Source organism: Lissotriton vulgaris, chromosome 1_2 (assembly GCF_964263255.1).
Source record: "Lissotriton vulgaris chromosome 1_2, aLisVul1.2, whole genome shotgun sequence".
NCBI classification, from domain to species: Eukaryota; Metazoa; Chordata; class Amphibia; order Caudata; family Salamandridae; genus Lissotriton; species Lissotriton vulgaris.
In genome coordinates, this window is record NC_141686.1 from 182,684,014 (window position 1) to 182,705,478 (window position 21,465).

The window sequence follows — 21,465 nt, forward strand, 5'->3', positions numbered from 1 at the left end:
ACCACAAGTCAGCCAGACATTTTAAGAAACAGTCCTCTTAAAGATTTTTCTGTCTGTATAGACACATAAGAGATATGGCAACGCTTAGATACCACTTCTTTGTCCTGGGTATGAGATGGAATATGTTCAGTCCTAGAGGGCTTCTGTTGGGCCCCAAAGAGCAAGCCCAGTCCTCTTCTGAACTTCCAAAGGTCCATAATATTGTCTGTGGTGGTACCTTAGGGTGCAACACATGCCTAGCATCAGCTGCAGAGTATGGGTGACTCCTGAGCACTGCCTTACCAATAGGGTAAAGGTTCCCTGCGCAAACCCTAACCCCATTTTCTGCAGTTACTGTTTGATCCACTGCAAACAATTCCACAGTGGCGATCCAAAATCCCAAGATGTGTGTCCAACAGAGGTGTGACTAGTGTAATGAGCAGTCCCCTCCTCTCTGGTCATTCAAAGCTGGTTTGGGAATAGCTTTTCTATCACTGGGTTTGGTGCCCGCCTGAGTAGGAGGGCAAAAGCTGGGTCCTTTCCAAAAGTCATAAATCATATACGTGTAACAGTGAAGGCCTCTTTGAAGTAAATTAAGTTTCTGGGCTCATTAATTGGTCTTCCTGAAAAGGGGAAGGAAACCTCTCCCCACTCCCAGGCCACTGCCATTGCTCTAGGATACATGTTCCGACCTAATTCATGCCAAGCTGTATCTGGCCAGTTGCTGGCGAGCTAATATAAATTAACCTTCAGCAGGAAGGGTCAAGGTGACGTTTTAAAAGTTATATTACTCAAATATTAAACACATTTCATTTTGTTTTTCTGTTAAATATAAAAATAAATCACTGCATTGAGTCCGTACCCGGTGTAGGTCAAAAGTTATGTAATACCTATACTCTGAATTTTCTATGTACCATTTACAGCCTGACTAGAGACAATATTGTTTTGAGCCTACCCCTGGTGCATTGCACAATGTTTAATGTTACACATGTTCCACTCCTACATATTATTCACACTACATTTTGGGCAGCAAGGTGCGCTTAGGAGGGAATTTTAATATTTAAAATCAGGCTCCGCTCCCTGTCAAAGGGTGATTTTGACAAGCCTGGGTGCAGGGTTTAAACTGTACTTGTCAGCCTACACTGTGTGTTTCTATGCAACTGGGTTGGAAGGTGTAAATGTAAATGTTTTTGTACTTGTATAGCGCACAGATACCCACAGTGGGTTTCCCGGCGCTTGTACGAATACCACAAGGGTACCCTTCCGGGCTTTCCCTGTGAAGTGTCCACTCCTGGGCACCCTGATAATGCAGACCAGGCATCCCTCGCGTTGTGGGGGCCGTTGTGGAGACTAAGCAAGCTATTGCCCAGAGTTGCAGCGTGGGACCCATGATCAGAATAGGCACTGAGGCGAGAATATCCAGTCAGGGGAATTATTGAGCCCGAGACCCGCTGGGGCAGGAATCGAATCCTGGTCCCTGGCCAGAGCTATGCATCGAGGTCTGCCTGTTCTAACCATTGAGCCACACTTCTCCACAGCATTGAGCCACACTTCTCCACAATAAGTGTGGCAGTTACACCTGGGATCTAACTTTCCACCAGTGTATTTCCAAACCATATGCTATGACATTACAGAAAAGTTAAATACGCCTATCAGGGTTGAGACAATTTAACTATGCTTAAAGGTGAATCTCAAAATTTTTACTACTTGTTAGTTCTAAAATAAGTAAAGGTTGGGAACTGGAGGTGCTATGGTGTGGAACAGTAGGCCTAATTAACTTTCCCATGATGTATGTTTAACAATATTTAAATTTTCTGCATACCAGCTGCTATTTTGATTTTATCGCGATGATTAACTTTATATTAAGACCCTTATATTAAGCCCTTAGAAGCACACAACAGCAAGCAATGTCTCTTTATATTATAGTGAAACAGGATAGCCATGGCTTTTTACATCATGGGGCAACTTAGACTCATTATTGGGGAATAACAAAATTCCCCCATTAAAAGGCACTTCCTGCTGGCTTACATAGGATGGAAAATTACTTCACGCCTACCCTTGGGAATGAGATTGATCTTTGCCTAGATTGCACGAAAAAGGAAGCAGAAATTCTTACAGCTTACAGAATCTGCAAACAGGTTGGCCAGAGCTCTCACATATCCAAACATGGAATTCTTAAATTGTGGAGAGAGGTGGTTTGATCATAATTGTAGAATTGCACAACAAAAGTGACTCTCTACATTAAAGCAAAAACCTCAAGATAAAACTTTAATAGCTGAACTTCGGAAAACGTACAAGCAGACCATATGTACACGTAAAACAGAAATGAAACATGATGCCTGGAACTCTTTACTCTCCGTGGACGTTATCAAGAATAGTGCCATTCCTGGCGAGGAATGTGCATGCGCAGGTTCCCGCGCATGCGCAGTTTCAAAGAAGAAGCCGCGATGGGGAAGTTTGCAGCTCAATAAGGTAAGTTTTATGTAACTTTATTTGTAGCCTGTAAATATAATTTAATGAGGCAAGTGGGAAGCGGGAGGCGGGCGGGAGGCGGGGCGGGCGTTTGACTTCCATTCCACCCTCGAATGTGCAGAAATTTGCCCGGTTTTTCCGCCTTCTTTGCGGAAGGTGCAAATTTCCGCACAATCCGTGGGTGGAACGGAAATGTTCGTCCACCCCTAATAAGAACATCGTAAACATTTTGTCCGATCTGCATTGGGGGCTTACTGCTACAGTAAGATTTGACCAAAGGGCAACCACACACAGGGCATACGCATTATAAGGAGTCAGGCATGGATGCATTTCAGCTTTCCTATTGTTCACCCTATATATTAACAATCTGGACTCAGTTCTGGGTTCAGCCAGCAAAAATTTCCAACGTGTGGGGGAGCGGCTGATAACTGCATTTTTATATGCCGATGATGCTGCCTTGTTAGCATAAACAGTGGTCAGCCTACAGTGTTTCCTAAGCTCCTCTGTGGATTTTATGAGATCATTGGATTTAAATGTAAATTTTTCTAAATCTCACACAATGATTATGGCCTCTAGACCACATTTTCCCATATTCAGTTTATTTAATAATTTGTGATGTTTACCTTCTTCATGATGTGCTCTTTAGAAGGGAGGCACAGGGCCTGTTCAACCTGTTTTACATTCCAGTTCTTTTTAAGTAGCTGGATCCTGGTACTCCATGGACATGGATAGAGTAGCTCCCGTCTTCTACACTGTGATGATCCCCATGTTAAATTTACTAAGTTGGTGGCTCGTCGTTTTCGGACAATATGGCTCAATACCAGGCGTTGTACATAAAGGGAGGTATGACACCACCATCCTCGTCCTCAATTCCCATTCTTGTTTAACGGCTGCTACAGACCCTAGAAATTCAATTTTTAGTATTAATCTCTCTGCATGGATAATACCAGTTGGCTTTTCAAACAGTTTAATTCTCTTATTAGCTCAGAACTCTTCTTTATTATACGACAGCCATTTGATTTTGTTCGCTTCTGTGAGGTTCATGCAGTGAGCAATGACTGTTTGTGTTCATACTGTCGCCAGCTTACACCAAACTTAAAGTCACAGCATAATGGATGCTATCTTCACGGAATCTCCCACGCAGCATAAACCTAGGACCATATGTATGAATGAAATTTTGCCATCGCAACCCCGAAATTTGCCGAATTTCGGCATTTGCGATCGCAAATCACGAGTGTCCAATGTATGACAAAAAAACACCCCTCGCAAAACAAGGAATTGCAAATTTTGTGATTCCCTATTTGGCAATTGCATTTAAGGAATCACAATTTGGAATTCACAATTAAGGAATATGTAGGATTTGCAAAATTTATTGCAAATCCTACATACATAGCTTTTTGCGATTCTCAAATAGCGATTCGCAAAAAATCACTATTTGAGAATCACAACGTGACATTTTCATACATATGGCCCCTAGTTCCTCTTGCACAATTAAGTAGGGAACACTGCATAAAAAATTGTACATACAGGTCCAAGAAAGTGTCAGGGGTCTACAAGAAATGCATAATCAACATCACACCATACGCAGTAAAATTAAAGTGGAGATACAAACTCACCGCGTCAAATGTGCGTAATTATGGTTATGATTCCCACATTTTCTCACATTTGGCATGGTGATACAAAGAATAAAACCAGGCAAATATTTGCACTGGGCGCGGTCCAGGCGCGGACGGGCGCAGACGGGCTTACCTTTGGCGCGCCTTTGGCGCACAATCGGCGCGCCCGCTGCGCGTTCGCACTGTCGCCATATAAGGCGAAGTGCGTGGGTGGGCGGAGCAGCTGGGAGGCGGGAGCGGGGAGGGTACAGAAGGGAAAAAGGGGTGGGGCAAACGGCGGTGGCGGGAAGCGGGGAGGGAGTGCGGAGATCGGCGAGGTAGGCGGGCAAACAGGAAGGAGAACGCAAACACAGGTTATACAAAAAAGATTACACCAAATAACAAATAACACAGGCACAAATGGAGGCAAAACAAGATCAGAAGGCTAAAAAGTGAAAGCAAGCCGGCCGGCGCGCACGAACCACGCCGCTCGGAGGGGGGGCGTGGTCGGCGGCAGCGAGGCAGTTAGGCAGGGCAGTGGGGCACACGCAGCAGCTGGTGGCCGTGCGGCGCGGGGGTGTCCCACAAGTGGGTCACCAAGTTTTCAGAGCTTTCTTGAAAAGATCAAGTGAGGGCTGTAGTTTGATCTCCAGGGGAAGAGTGTTCCAAAGTTGAGGTGCAAGGATGGAGAAGGCCTTGCTCCCCCATCTTGCCATCCTATCGCGTGGGACTACCAGTTGATTAAGCTCTAGCGAGCGAAGACATCTGATTGGAACATACCTAGAGAGCAAAGAACCCAAGGCATCAGTCGGGCCTGCCCTCAAGGCGCTATAGGTAAGACAGAGAAGTTTAAAAGAGAATCTGAAAGGGATAGGCAGCCAATGGAGATTCTTCCTTGCCGAGGTCGCAGAGGACACCCACGGCAAGGCCAGAACGAAGCGCGCCGCGGCATTTTGTACAACCTGCAGGCGTTGAAGAAGGCCCTTGTTGGCCCCGGCATAGAGTGAATTACAGTAATCCAGCCTTGAGCCAACGAGGGCGATCACAACCTGTTTTCGTGCCTGTGGGGAAAGATAGTAAGCAATTCTTTCCAGAATCCTGATGACACCCCAACAGGTGGCCACTGTCCTATTCACCTGCAGTTCCATGGAGAGCCGGGTGTCAAAAATGACGCCTAGGTTCCTAGCAGATTGTGTGGGTAAGGGGCAGATGCCTAAAGATGAGGGCCACCACTCACCTGACCACATTTCCTGGTCTTTGCCGAAGACCAGGACCTCCGTTTTGTCACCGTTCAACTTTAATGAGTTGAGAATCATCCAGTCTGCAACAAGTTGCATACAGGACTTAAAGTTGGACGCGGTGACATTCACGGAGTGGGTCAGGGACACCATAATCTGCGTGTCGTCGGCATACGACACTACCTCCATCCCCTCCATCCCACCTCCATCCCACGTAGATATTGAACAGGGTCAGACTCAAGGCCGACCCCTGTGGCACCCCACATTGCAACGACTTGACAGGGGAGAGGTGATCCCCAAGCATCACTCGCTGCTCCCGCTGATGTAGAAAGGAGTTCAGGAGACTCAGGGCCGGTCCTGCTACCCCTGCCTCCCTTAACCTAGATGTTAAAGTACCGGGAGACAGGGTATCAAATGCTGCTGTAAGATCCAGCAGAACTAGCACGGTAGTCTGTCCCAGATCGACTTTCCGGCGGATGTTATCTGCGACCTTCGTCAATGCAGACTCTGTGCTATGTAGCTTTCTAAAGCCATGTTGGGACCCGTCCAAGAATCCTGAAGCATCCAGAAAGTTGGAAAGATGACGATTCAGATGGGCCTCCAACATCTTGGCAGGGGCCGGCAAAAGGGATATAGGCCTAAAGTTCTTCAATAGACCAGGGTCATGGGTGGGCTTTTTTAGGAGAGGTTTTACAATGGCCCTCTTCCATGCCACCGGGAAGATACCTTGCTCCAGAGCTCCATTCATAATTTCCAACATTGGAGGAAGAATAGTGTCCCTACAGTCCTTTAGTATTCTCAAAGGAACCGGGTCCAGAGGAGAGGCAGATTTCGTTTTGTCTAATAGGAGGTTGAGACCCTCCAAGGAAAGCAAGGGAAATTGGTTCAAGACTTGGGGAGAAGCCGCATCCCAGGATTCCAGATGTTTAACTCGGGAGAGGTCTTCCTCACTAAGAGTGTTCCTCTGTGATTGAAGAGCCACATAGATGGCATCTATTTTTTTATAGAAGAAATCTGAGATGTTATTACATAGCTCCTGTGAAGCAACCACGGGATCGGGTACCTGGAGTGTGCATAAGGAGTCAACGATCTTAAAAAGCTCTTTAGAGGACGTGAGAGAACAGGTTAAGTTGGTAAAATAATCCTGTTTCTCCTTGATGACCCTATTTTTGTAAACTCGTAACAGGTCCTTATAAACTTCTCGATCTCTGGGATCCCAAGACTTGCGCCAACATCGAGGACATCACGGACTTCATCACTCCACACGCGCTCCCCTCCAAAGATTACATCCTTTTGGGAGACCTCAATTTCCACCTTGAAAAGAACAACGACTACAACTCCACCACCCTTTTGGACAACCTCGCCAACCTCGGACTTAAACAACTGGTTACTTCCCCCACCCACATCGCAGGTCACACACTCGACCCTATCTTCACCTCCAGCAATCATGTCTCCTTCAGCCACACTACGGCTCTCCTCTGGACTGACCACAGCTGTGTTCACTTTACCTACAACAAGCCCAAACCCAACAACCACCCCCAACCAACTCTGCAAAGAAACTGGAACAAAATCACCATCGATCAGATCTCCTCATCGCTTCTTCTAAACCCCCCAGCCCACTCCTCAAACCCCGACCAAGCCACCACCAACCTCACCCTATTGTTATCCAACAGCGCCGACATCCTAGCACCACTGAAAAAACGACAAAGCAAACTTGGCAGCAAGAAGGCCCCCTGGTTCAACGATGATCTTAAGAAATCCAAGAAACTCTGCCGCTCCCTTGAGAAGGCCTGGAAAAAAGACCCAACCACCAGCACCAGGGACGCCTTCAAAAACGCCACCCGCATATACCACCAACTGATCCGAAAGGCCAAGAAAACTGCATTCAAGGACCGACTAGATAACAACGCCCACAACAGCAAGGAACTTTTCAACATCGTCAAGGAATTTACCAATCCCTCGGCCAACTCTAACGACATCACCCCCTCTCAAGCCCTCTGCGACTCCCTAGCCTCATTCTTCCACAACAAAATTGCAGACATCCACAACAGCTTCGACAACCAACCCGGAGACCAACCCACCCAACCATCTGCTGGACCTTCACCCCCCTCGAACATCCTTAATGACTGGAACCCAATCTCCACTGAGGACACCATCCGCCTGATGAACTCCATCCACTCAGGATCCCCCACAGACCCATGCCCTCACCACATCTTCAACAAAGCAGACTCCATCATAGCACCTCACCTCCGAGACGTCATCAACTGCTCCTTCAACTCCGCCACCTTCCCGGAAAGCTGGAAACACGCTGAACTCAGCGCCCTTCTGAAAAAACCCACAGCGGACCCCACCGAACTCAAAAACTACCGCCCCATCTCGCTCCTACCATTCCCGGCCAAAGTCATCGAGAAAGCTGTCAACAACCAGCTCGCCGCCTTCCTCGAAGCCAACAAATCCCTCGACTCCTCACAGTCCGGCTTCCGAGCAAAACACAGCACTGAGACCGCCCTCATCGCAGCAACAGACGACATTCGAACTCTACTGGACAATGGAGACACGGTCGCCCTCATCCTTCTCGACCTCTCCGCAGCCTTCGACACAGTCTGCCATAGCACCTTTCTACAGCGCCTCAGAAACATCGGAATCCAAGGAAAAGCACTAGAATGGATTACCTCGTTCCTCACCGGAAGAACCCAGAGAGTCCGCCTTCCACCATTCAAGTCAGAGGCCACTGAAGTCATCTGCGGCGTACCACAAGGATCTTCACTCAGCCCCACCCTTTTTAACGTATACATGAGCCCCCTCGCGGCCATCGCCCGCCAACACAACCTCAACATCATCTCCTACGCGGATGACACTCAACTGATCCTATCACTCACCAATGACCCTAGCACCGCCAAAACTAACCTACACGAAGGAATGAAAGAAGTAGCCGAATGGATGAAACACAGCCGTCTGAAACTGAACTCAGATAAAACAGAAGTCCTCATCTTAGGTACCTCCCCCTCTGCATGGGACGACTCTTGGTGGCCAGAAGCCCTTGGAAAAGCACCCATCCCGACAGACCACGCACGAAACCTGGGCGTCATCCTGGATTCCTCACTTTCGATGAACAGACAAGTCAACGCCGTCTCTTCATCCTGCTTCAACATTCTTCGCATGCTCAAAAAAACATTTTGTTGGATCCCCACCGAAACTAGGAAAACGGTCACCCACGCTCTGGTCACGAGCCGACTGGACTATGGAAACACCCTCTACGCCGGTACCACTGCTAAACTCCAGAAAAAACTCCAACGAATCCAAAATGCCTCAGCCAGGCTCATATTAGACATCCAGCGTAAAGAACATATCTCTGGTCACCTGAAAAACCTCCACTGGCTTCCCATCAATAATAGGATCACTTTCTGGCTCCTAACCCACGCACACAAAGCACTCTACGAAATCGGACCAGAATGCCTCAACACACGACTGTCCTTCTACACCCCCTCCCGCCAGCTACGATCATCCAACCAAGCCCTTGCCACTGTACCTCGCATCAACAAAACCACCATGGGAGGTAGATCCTTCTCCTACCTGGCAGCTAAAACCTGGAACTCACTTCCCACTTACCTTCGCCTTACACAGAACCACCTAGCTTTCAGAAAGCAACTTAAAACGTGGATATTTGACAAGTAATTCCCCACCCCTCCTCAAGCGCCTTGAGACTCTCTGGGTATGTAGCGCGCTATATAAATTCTCTGACTTGACTTGACTTGACTTCTGCATTTTTGCCTGAGGAGTCTTAATTCTTCCGTGAACCAGGGGGCTGTCGGCTTATGTCGTGCCACATGTTTGAGTGAGGCGGGCGCTAACTCATCGACTGCTTTGGTGATAGAGTCAGCGAGTTCTAAAGCCGTCTCGTCTACCATCCGCTGGGATGTAATATTCGTACTACGAATAAAGGGGGCCAAGGCCTCATTCGTAAAATTCTTAAAGATTCTTTTGAGACATTTCTTGATAGTCCCCACCTTGCCCTCAGAACGGGGCATGTCCAAGGACAGTGGAATGGCTAAATGATCAGACCAGACTATCGGCAGAGGAACGCCGACAGTTAATCTGGGATCATTAGAAAATATCCCATCAAGGATGTGGCCAGCCTTGTGGGTTGGATGGATCACTCTTTGGACAAAGTCACATGCTTCCAAGGAGTTGACTAGGGATGATGTGTCCTTAGATGCCAAATCCTCTAGATGAAAATTCGTGTCACCTAGGATGGTAAAGAGAGATCTACCAAAATATGGTTCCAAGATTCTGAAAAGCTCCGGGCAGAAGTTAGTTCTGGATCCTGGGTGTCTGTATAGAAGAATTCCAGTGAAGGAGCTCGAGGGGGCATTCACAATACAAAAGTATAGGGCCTCAAATGAGTCTGAGGGAGTCGATAGAGATTTTATAGTGCAGGAGAGTGCGGACTTAAAAAGAATGGCCAGTCCACCTCCTCTGCGTCGTACTCTATCCAGCCTCTGTAAGGCATAACCTTCTGGAATAGCCAAAAGGAGGTCGTGACCAGAAGACTCAGAGGCCCAAGTCTCAGTAATAAAGACCCAGTCAGGTTGTCTAGTGCTTACAAAGTCATGGAAGTCTATGTTATGTTTGATCAAGGACCGCGCATTAATTAGAAATATCTAGGCCTGCATGCCAAGAAGTCATGAAACACTTGTTAGCTGTTTTTTTGTACTTTACTTTGCTCTGGAAGAATTGCTCTGGACTACCAGAAAAAAAACCCATTATTCTGGTTACTTTGGACCTACTTATCCATTTTGGAAATTTAACAAGCAAGCTGGTTTAGTTATCCAACATTGTAGCACATTGTAGACATCTTGATTGAAGAAGATGATACCTGGTTAACTAGGACGGACCACTTCTGCTATAGATTATCCATTTTTTTTCAAACATGTTTATTTGCATTTTGGTATATATTGCGATACAATATGACAAAAGAGACACAAAAATAGACTGACAAAATGTAGCTGTATTAAATTTCCAGGGTTGATTTGTTATACAAGGCACATGTTCAAGCCCTCCCTTGTAGAAACCTAGATTAACAAGTAGGGCCCGATTCACAGAATGAATTTAAGACTCAATCCTAAACTTACTACTATTTTGGTATTCACAGAATGCACTTACTACGTTTGGCATTCACAGAATGAATTTACTACTTTTGGTATTCACAGAAGTTAGGATTTTGTCTTAAGTCTTAAGTCTGTCTTAAATCTGTCTTATCGGGCCCGTAGAGTCTAGTATTATGAAGGCCCAGCATGTGTCCAACTTGAAAACCATACGTGCAACCCATCTTTCTTTTGTGACAGATTTTAACTCCAAACATTCCAACTGGGAAGGGTGCCCCCTAGAAAAGAAAACACAAGAAACTAGGACCCAAATTAAATAAATAAATGCCCACCCCCTTCCCAACTAACATAATAATGGTGGCGGCAAGACAATTTAGAGTATTTCAGGGAGGGAGGACAGACTGCCAGCGGTAATCCCCGTGTAGGGAAGGCAACCAACAGACCCCAAGTGTATTCAAAACTTTTACAATTGTCTCAGAAGATGTCTGACATCCTTTTGAGACATACCAATTTCCAGTGCCTTGAATGCCACAGCGAGATAGTAGGAGCCTCCTTCTTCTTCCAGGCTGCTGCTATCGCTACTTTCCCAGCCCCTATGTATGTCCACATAATGGCCTTGTCTTCCTTGGTTTGGTGTTCGAGAGATGGGTCACGAAGGCCTAGTAGAATTTCTGCCATAATAATTGGGATGGGATAACCCACCATGCTTTTAATTTGTGCGAGAATTTCCTCCTAAAATGGTCATATTGTGGGGCTGTCTTACCAAATGTGCCAGAAATCTCCCAGCAGCCCACAGCCCCTCCAGCATTTATCAGCTGTGTTCAGGAATATTCTTTTAAGCTTAACAGGCTAAAGATACCAATCCATCATTGTTTTAAGATGAACTTCCCGGAGTTCTAAAGAGTGGTTGAATTTAGTGATGTCTGACCACAACTCAGTCCACTCCCTATCGGATATGTCGCGTTTTATTATCCCTTCCCACATATTTATGTATCATGAGAGAGGGTCAAAGGTAGCCCTATTATCCATAAATACTTATAGTGTGTTCCTTGTGTCTTTTGTTGTCTTTACAGGTCTCCCTCCCTGCTGTCCCCATCCTTTCCTTCCCTCGCTTGACTATCCCGGCAGTCTATGTATTTATACTTCAGACTCTGGGGCCGTCGAGAGGTGGAGCCCATATAGCATCTGCACAATCCCGAAGATATCAGGAAGGAGGAGCCTAAACCAGACAAGTACTGCTGGAATCTTCCGTTTGGTAGCTTTTCCAATGAGGTTTACTATACGTCGGATGTTGTTGTGGGTCTGACAGCCTTTAATAAAGCCAGATTGATCCGGGTGGATTAGGTCTGGCAAAAGGTCATTCAGCCGAACAGCTAAGATAGCCGAGTAGAACTTTGCATCTAAATTAAGAAGGGTGATGGGGCAGAATGAGGTGCGCATTTGTGCATTTTTCCCCGGTTTGTGGATAACTATAACCAATGCCTCAGCCATTGAGTGAGTCACCTCTCCCTCATCAGCCATTTTGTTAAAAAGACGTGTGAGGTGGGTATGAGGTCTGACGTGAATGTTTTATAGAATAGCCATCACTTGTGACCACCCCTCTGGCTCACAGCCCAGCGAGAGATGTTCCAGTTATCTCGATCTGTTTCCTTAGATTGAACCAACGCCGTTTCGGGGGCAAGAGGTGGAAGGCCAAACATTTTCAAGCCCTCCTGTAGATCAGTGATGTGACTCTGCTTGTTTTTATGTTCGAAGCTCAAGTCAACTGGACAGGTCCATTAGTATCTGTAGTTCCAATGTGATGGGTCTGAACTGTTGCCTTCTTGCCAGGGTGGTGGGTGCCAGATCTTGATATATACTGCATTTGTGACCTTGGAAGGAGATGTTGCCCTTTTTTTCGGGCCACCTGAAGTACCGCTTCTTTCACTTTGTAAGAGTGAAATTTAGCAAGCACATCTTGTGTTCTTCTCCTGTCTCCAGTCGATGGGCCTCCTACATAGTGAGCCTGTGCCATCTTGATCTTTAGAACTTGCGGGCTTACAACCTCTGCGAACTAGCCCTCTAAGAAGGCCTCGAAATCCGGTCCCTCGACTCCCTCCTCCAGGTCCCAGATTCATATGTTGTCTCTTCGAGCCCTGTTTTCTAAGCCTTCAGCTTTTAGTTGTGTCAGGTGTAATTGGTCCTGTAGGTCTTGTAGCTGATTGTGCGCCTCAGAAGTTTTCTTTTCCACCTCGTGGGTCTCTGCTTCCAGGTCCACCACTCTCAAGCCTACTCAGTCAATATCCTCTCGTAGTTCTATTTTAAAAACTTGGAGAGACGCCATCAGGTCATCTTTCGTGAGTGCCATGGTGTCAGGGAAGTCGTTGCATTCTTGCTGTGATCGTTTGTCCATTGGCTGAAAGAAGCTGGAAAGCTTACTGGCAGTTTTGTTTGTGGTCTTCTTTGGCAGCATAGAGGTGGGTCACGCCGTACCTCTTGCCCCAGAGGTAGAGCAATGAACCTCCGGTGTGCCTAGTGATTCACGTCACTCCACTGGGATCGTGTCAGCGGCTGTCAATGGTAGGTCAGTATGTTGATGCAGCAGCTCTGTGATTTTGGGTAGTGGCACTGTCAGCCCATTCACATTGCGATCGCTCTGCCAATATAACACTTCCCCGTCCATTCCCCAGAACAACTCCTCAGGGACAACGAAATAGATCTCTCCTGACCTGACTGGCCAGCTGCTCGGGGTCTGTCTCCAGCAGGGGCTCATACCCTTCGGAATACATGTGTCTAGTTGTGGAGGCCTGTTCATGACCACTGCCGGCTGGAATCGGTGCTTTTAATCAGAACTTGGGCCATGAAACTGCCTGGTGTGTGAGCTTTATAAGATCGTTTAACATAACATGGTGCTCCGAAGGCCATCGTGGGATTCAGCATGCCTTCACTGGTTCGAGTGTGTCCACTTATCCCTCAGGTTGTAGTCCCCAGGGCGCCCCCACCTCACTTGGCACACTCTCCGTCAGGTATGCTGTGAAGTAATTTGGCCTGCTTTGTTCAAAGCTGCTCTGAATGGCCAGTGGGTGGTTTAGGAGAGTGTCCCATCACCAGTGTTGCATTGTACCTTGGCCGTCATTATCAGAGTCAAGCATGGGGCTCCAAGAAGGATTTCAGTGGTAAACAGTTCTGCACACATATAGGGGCCGGTCAAGGAATCGCAAGACCCCTCCGCTGTTCCGATTGCCGACTCCCCTTCAGCGGTGCTACTCGCTCACCTGGGACTTCAGCTGCCTCTGCCGCCATGGGCCTGATGTCAGGAGCCTCCGCGGTGGGTACCTAGTAGCCTGGGTGAACGTCTCTGCCAGCCGTGGGGGGTCTTTAATCAGGAGAGCCCTTTTGGTTATTCTGCTGTCACTCCGTTATATTTAGAGCACTGGAAGCTGGCAGCCGCCATTTTGGGGAGTCTTGTGGTCGGCCTCTCGTGGCTCCGAACCGGCAGATATGCAGCTTTTCCACCAGTAATTTGGCTCTCTTCACTACTGTTGACCGCTAAGTTACAGTGTGGTGAACTCAGCAGTCGTATCGGTGGCTTCCGTCATCTCATATCCATGAGGAACCTGAGCACGGAGCACGAGCAGAGACGGATTTTGTCCGTTCGTCCATTTTGCCGGCCATGCCCCCAGATTACCCATTTTTACTGCTCAAAAGGGCATATAATTGACCTGTTCATTTCTCCATCCCTTTCTGTGAATGAGGACTATTTCTGTCCCATGTCATGTAGACGGTATAAAGCCATATACGACAAGGCAAAGCCAACAAAGGGTCTCAAATTCTATCCTTGGCTGTCAACAGATTCCTTGTTAGGGGCCCTTCTGCTTTGTATGTTCACTGTCTTTTTCTACTGTAAGGGGATCCAAGCAAGTTGGGAATCATTGTAGATGTTCTGCAATCCTTTGACATAGCCCATCCAACCTTCATCACATGTAAATTGTTCTTCATTATAACAGTTAAAAAAAGTAAAACTGTTACTTTTCCCCAATATGTGCTGCCAGTAAGGCCTAAGTCTCTTTGGAACCATGTTCTATTAAATGCCAAAATGTATCTTTTCAGATGCAACTATAAGTTCTGACCACAAGTGAGCTTCCCTTTCCTCACTTAGGGCCCGATTTAGGTACCAAATACCGGTCGGAAACGGCCGATTTCGGCCGCTTCCGACCGGTATTTGGCCTACTGAGATGTAGGGGACCTTTTTTTGTCCGATTCGGTATTTTACCGATTCGGTACAATTACCGAATCGCAAAAATACCGAATCGGTAATTTTACCGATTTTTTTAATTTGGAATGTAGGTGGGACTACTTTCAGTCCCACAGGCCCTTCAGATTCGGTATTTTAACACCCAATCCAATTGGGTGTTAAAATACCGAATCCAGGTGTGCATGCACATGTGTGCATGCACACCTATGCCATGTGACAGACAGACATGCCTTTAGGGCATGTCTGTGTGCCACATGGCTCACATGCCTGTGTTGGGGGTGCTAGAGGGTGTCAAAGTGGCACCCCCTGCACCCTTGCACAAATCGGTAATTACCGAATTGGTAATTACCGATTCGGTAATGCCCATTGATTCCTATGGGCTTCAAGGCCCATAGGAAGCAATGGGGGATACCGAATCGGTATTTACAGAATCGGTAAATACCGAATCTTACAGATTTACCGAATCTGAAATACCTAAATCTCCCCCCCTCTAATTTACCACTTCATAAATACCGATTCGGTATGATTCGGTATTTATGAAGTGGTAAATGTAGATTTACCTACATCGGGCCCCAATTCTCTTCAGAAAGTTCCTACACAATCAATACATTGTCGAGATCTCCTGCCTACAATATATAAAGGTTTTAGTTTTGCCCTTCTGCAAGCTGCATTATACTTCACTAGGGGAAACCCAAAATCAGTCACCGGACCGGGGTTAATATCAGTACAGAAAAACAAGCGGTCACAGTGGAGAGACTAATACAAAATCATCATATCACCTGTGTCATAGATTAGAAAGAAACACATTTAAGGGTTCACTTCTCTTTTTATCGTTGCATTATTAGTCATGCATCGTAGATAAACATATACATTGGTGGTCCGGTGGGAAAGTGCTCAAAGGAAGTGCTCTTTGTGAGGGTTTCCGAAACTTGAAAGGGGAAAGTGTATATACAGTATTCACAGTGTATTTTTGAAAAAAGCATCTGCATGTACAATCAGTTGCTAGATACAGTTGCAAAACTATTGTTATCCTAATTTCTTAACAAAAACCAGTACAGGCATTGAAGTACAGTCGACGTTTTAACCCCATCAAATTGCAAGGTGCATTGAGTCCTAAGACCGAATGTTTGGTAAAAGCACATGTGTTTTAAAAAAATATAGGCGATCCACCTCGTTGTGAGGAAACAGAGGTCTTTCATTATCTTACAATGACGTGCAATGCCCCTCAGACTCACCTTGCAGCAGAAACCAGGAGGAGGGAGAGGAACCATGAGGGAGGTATGGGAGATTGGCCTGGTCTGGGGGTTACTTTTTCACGGTAAAAGGGGGTCGATGAGGTGTGTGTGTAGTGAAGGGTACTGTTTTAAGGTAGGGTCGAGGGGGGTGCAGAGAGGACTTGGGTCGGGGAGGGTCATGCAGGGGGTATTGTTTTAGGGTTTAGGGTAGTGTCAGTGGGGTCATGCAGGTTAGTGTTTTAGTGTAGGGGGTTGGAGGAGGGTCATCCAGGGGTGGTGTTGTAGTGTTTAGGGTAGGGTTGAGTGTCGTGCAGCGTAGTGTTTTAGGGTAGGGAAAGGATTGGGGTCTGGGTATGGTCAGAAAGGGGGTAGTATTTTAGGGTTTAGTGTAGTGTCGGGGTTGTGGAGTTAGACAGGGTAGTGTTGTAGTCTGCAAGTGAGGACTGTGGGTCGTGGAGGTTCATGCTTGGGTAGTGTTGTAGGGATTAGGGTAGAGGCAGGTTGTGCATGGTAGTGTTTTAGAGAGAGGACCGGGAGTTGCTGGCCTAACGGCTAGGGCGCTCGACCTCGGACCTGGGGATCTGGGTTCGAGTCTCGGTAACAACGCCAAACATTCTGTTATTCTGGGCAAATCACTTAATCTTCCCGTGCCTAACAAAAATGAATGTGTGTCCTCATGTAACGTATCTGGTGCTTTGTAAAGTGCTGTGATACCCGATTCGGTTCGGGTGAAGTTCGCGCTAAATAAAACTCTGGAAAAAAAAAGAATTGTTCAGGGAAACTAAATTAGGGTTTAGGGTGCCTTTGTGTTACAATGGCATGCATGGTAAAGGCATATTAGTGGTAAAAGTATGCAATGTAATGGTACTTTGTGGTAAATAACAAATCTTAGTAATACCTGCATTGTAATGACAAGCGTGGTATTAGTACGTGTTGTAACATGTCATATTCCCATTGATATAGTGAAGGAGTAACACTTCTGTTACGATCTTATTCAGGTCCTTAGTCTTCTATTTGTGGTAAAGCAACTTCTTGGGGCTGTTGTAGTCCAATCTTCATTCATAATTTCTGTCAGAGACAGATAGTGGATTATGGTTACACTTGACCATAAGATCAATTAAGATACCTGTCTGAGAAAGTCATCCTTTTTGCCCCATTTTGTGACTGATAATGGTGTTATCTTGTTAACCAGACTCAGGTCCAGAGCTTTGTGTAAAATGTATGTTTTAATTAATTGTAATTACAGTTGACATGCTAACCGACCTATAAGCCCCTAGTGTATGGTAGGGCATGTATGTTTAAAGGACCAGCAGATTTATTGCACTTAAGTCTGTACTGCTGTGTTGCCTGCAGTCATTTTAAAAGCAGCCCTGCTTTGAAGGCTGCCTTTAAAAGTACATTACATGCAAATTTGACTTTGAAATTAAAGGTTCTTTAAAAGTCTTAAACCAGTTTATTTGTACATATCAGTCACCCTAAGGTCACACCTACGTGCCCCATGGGGAGTGTGCCATGTGACTCTAAGCGGGGGCTTTATAAAGGATGTTTTAAATACCCTAGTAAGGGCAAAACAGCCAATTTTATGGCACGACACAGAGGCCATATTATGCAAAACTCCTTTATTACTACAGCCCAGTAGCAACAAGGAGAATGAGAATATAGAACTTAGTGAACATTCTACCGACCAGCCATCTGCCTTCTTTGTTGCTGCTGCTCAGAAAGATAAGTACTGCCTTTTGAACTTCATAGACCTTACGTACATCCTATGTATTTGATACTTGACTATCAACCTTGTTTTTTAAGATATTGTTCTTGTTATTGGTATGGTATTGCCTTGGCTCTCTTAATGAGTGGTGTCCCTTTTCTCATTTCTTTCACCAACACCTCGGTGCTGATTCACTTTTCTATTTCCACTTCTGGGGCTTTTTCCCTGCAACACTTTGCCGCTTCTCTTCACCTCGGTCCTATTGTGGACCGGATTAGGCTTCTTTAAATTTAAATTGTAGCGTAGTTTACTCACACTACAAGCGTGTTTACATTCAAATTGCTTGCGCTGCATCGCGATCGCTCGCGCTTACCGGACGTTCAGCCAACGCTCCCAATCTATCTCCACTTTGACCGGCGTTGGTCTCCCGCCTTCCCGCTCAGCCCGATTATTGAATTGGGACCCCTTGCTATTGCGGACACCCCGCGCTTCTTTCTTTACTTTGCCCGCAATTGTAATCACTCGTAGCTGCAGATGGGACGGCCGGCAATTAGAGGAAAGTGCCTCGCGAAGACCGCCACGCATGTGATGTGCATGACGCTACGTGCGTGGCAGCCATTTTAGGATATTGGGAAACCCAAAAACTCCTCCACACGGATGACATTTCAATAGATTGGAGCATCACAATTGCTGAACTTTTGATAGTTGATTGAACTGCCGTTTTTTTCATCGATCGCCTGACAAGGTTTCTCCCTTTTATTCGCTGGGCTACCAAACCCCAATTTTTTTCTCCATTAATTCAGTCCCATCAATCCAACAACATTTAATTGATTAACTTTCAATCAGCCACAATATTTATTTACCAATCTGACAAAATGTCTGAGCCTCAAATTAACATTGAGGAAAAGTTAGAAAACCTAGTTAATAAGGCCCTTGAAAAAGTACTTGGTTCTATTGATGATACAATTAGTAAAAAATTAGAAACCTTCTCCCTTAAATCCCCATGCCATTCCACCAGTACCCAACAAGAAGGAGCAGTTTAGGCTCCAAAGAAGAGGATGCTTGAAGGCAAACGGAAAGATTCAAAAAAGGTCAAGTCCTCCGCCCCAAAAAAGGCAATAATCTCAGCTCCTCCGTCTCGCTTTCAGGGCGGCGAAAAGACTGGTGCCCCGGGCACCCTATGTGGGCATGATTCAGTCCCTGAGCTTCTGATTAATATTGATAGCGAAGACTGTGAAGACAATTCCGAATTGGGAATTGACCTGTCATGTTCTTCGGGCTTTAATACAGATGTGGAAGAGGCTCCTATGGGGACCGGAAGCTCCGAAGAGGCTTCAAAGACCTCACAATCAATTATGGGACTCTTGGACCCGTTTGGTGACTTAATGTTCGACCCTCTACTAATAAAACACCCTTTGTCCCCCGAATGGACTCCTTCCCAACATGTGGCCGACTACATAACCTACTGGCTGCGGAAGGATATTCCACAAGAGGTTAGGTCAAGACTACGCTCTGAATGGCCGAGACCTACCCTCCCCAATAAAATAGCCGCCACTCTGGAACTAGACCCTAAAGTTGTAGCATTTATAGCCAAGACTTCAAGAGAACCCAGTAAAGGCATAGATAAAGGCTTGAAATCATGCCAAGATCGACTCCTCGACATCATTGGACCCCTTACTAAAATCTTTGAGATGGCCGAATCGGCCTATCTGGGTGACTCTTTTGTTGACCCAAAAGAACTCAGAGAATGGGTCCAGAGGGCTATATGCCTTGTCGGCAATGCAAATACTGCTCTCTCCACCGAGAGAAGGAAGGGGGTGCTCTTCAAGATAGATCCCAAACTTATCGAACTCGCCAAAAATTATGGGGGACCTAACTCACAAGGTCACCTCTTTGGTGAGGACTTCATTAAAGACATGAACAAGTACGTTGGTGCCTTTAACTCCATCCAGAAGTCCCAAAAAGACATCAAAAATGTGTTTCAGGATCGTGTTTTCACCAGGGCCGGGAGAATGCAGGGTCGTTTCCCCGGCCGAGGAAATTCCACCTCTAGACCCTTCATGGCCCGTGGCGGAAGGTAGAACAACAACTTTGGATCTCAACAGTTTTACCCCCAGAGGCAAAGAGCTCGTGGACGTGCCTTCAGAGGTGAAAGGAGACAAGATCCTTCTCTTCAGGTAGGAACCTCGAAAGACCTTTCTGTTACCCCTCCAAAGGTGGGAGGGAGATTACGTTTATTCGCAGAGAATTGGAATTTACTTACCAAAGACCCTTGGATCCTACAAACGGTAAGAGGTTACAAAATAGATTTCACCGATTTCCCCTCCCAGATAAAAACCCTACGGGAAATTTCTTTTTCAGAGAAGGACAGACTCCTAGTCTCACAAGAGGTACAAGATTTATTAAAGAAGGGTGCCATTGTCGAAAGCGATTCCTTAGGCTTTCTCAGCAACATCTTCTTGGTAGAAAAGAAAAACAAAGAACAGAGACCAGTCATAAACTTAAAAGGACTAAACCAGTGGGTAGTGTACCAACACTTCAAAATGGAAGGGATACACCTCCTGAGGGACATCCTAAGGAAATGGGACTGGTTAACCAGACTGGATCTAAAAGACACATATCTAACAATCCCAATTTGGGGACCTCATCAAAAATACCTCCGATTTGCCTGGGAAGGGAAACTTTACCAATTTTGCTGCCTCCCCTTTGGACTGTCCTCCTCCCCTTGGTGCTTCACCAAAGTGCTCCGACCCATAATCGCCTGGCTCAGGGAAAGGGGTGTGAGGTTAATTATATATCTCAACGACATCCTTAAAATGGCCCAATTGAGAAACACGTATCTCTTCACACCGACCTCACAATTCGGCTCCTAGAACACCTTGGGTTTATCATAAACACAAAGAAATCTTGTGTGATTCCGAGTCAACAAACTCAATTTCTGGGCTTTAGGGTAGATACAGTGAAAACAGAACTAAGACTCCCGGCAGAGAAAGTCAGGAAGGTGTGGAAAGAATTCCGAAAAATACTCGGTCTCGACCTCTTTCCTTTAAGGCTCCTTAAAAAGATCCTGGGCCTACTCTCATCAACGATTCAAGCAATCTTCCTAGGACCATTACACTATCGTGCACTTCAGAGACTGAAGGCCAGGTCCCTAAGATCGAACCATTCCTACTCTCATCTGATCTCTTTGGATCTAGACTTGAGGACCAAACTCCTCTGGTGGTTGAAAAATGTAGATGCATGGAATGGCAATTGGCCATTCCAAGCACATTGGTCAGTGGTACCCCTGTACTTGTGACACAAGAACACTGAATACATATGGGAGAGCTGCCTCCAACTGAGATCTCTGCCTCAAACTATAAGAAGAAAGACTGCCCTTCTGAAACCGCAGCCTGCACCAAGAGGACTGCACTCTGAATGGCTGCACCTGCTGCATACATTAGGAACTACAGCCCTAAGCACTTCACCTTGCTTTAAATAGTTAAGGAGTATTCCCCCTGACAGTTACAGGTTAAAAGAGCTCAACCTGCATCATAAGCAGCAAGAGGAAACAAGCTAAACAAATTCAGGATGGACTTTGAAGGTATTTGGGCTGGTGCCTCATGGGAGACATAGTCCCAACATCCTAAGGAGCAGCTCAGCGCTTCTGGAACCTTATATTGGTGTTGTGGACACTTTGAAATCCCAAAAGGAGCTTTTGGAAGAAGTTCCAGAAGTTTAGAGATAATTGGAGAATATTTGGTAAAGAACTCCATAAGGTGATGACCCATCAATGAGAATCAAGCCTATGATGTTGGACTGCGACCCGGCATGATATTCAGGTTTGCACTACTGAAGCTCCAAAGCTTTTCATCATCAACATGACTTCCAGGAGTTGATTGGGGCATTGTGCTGAGCCCAGC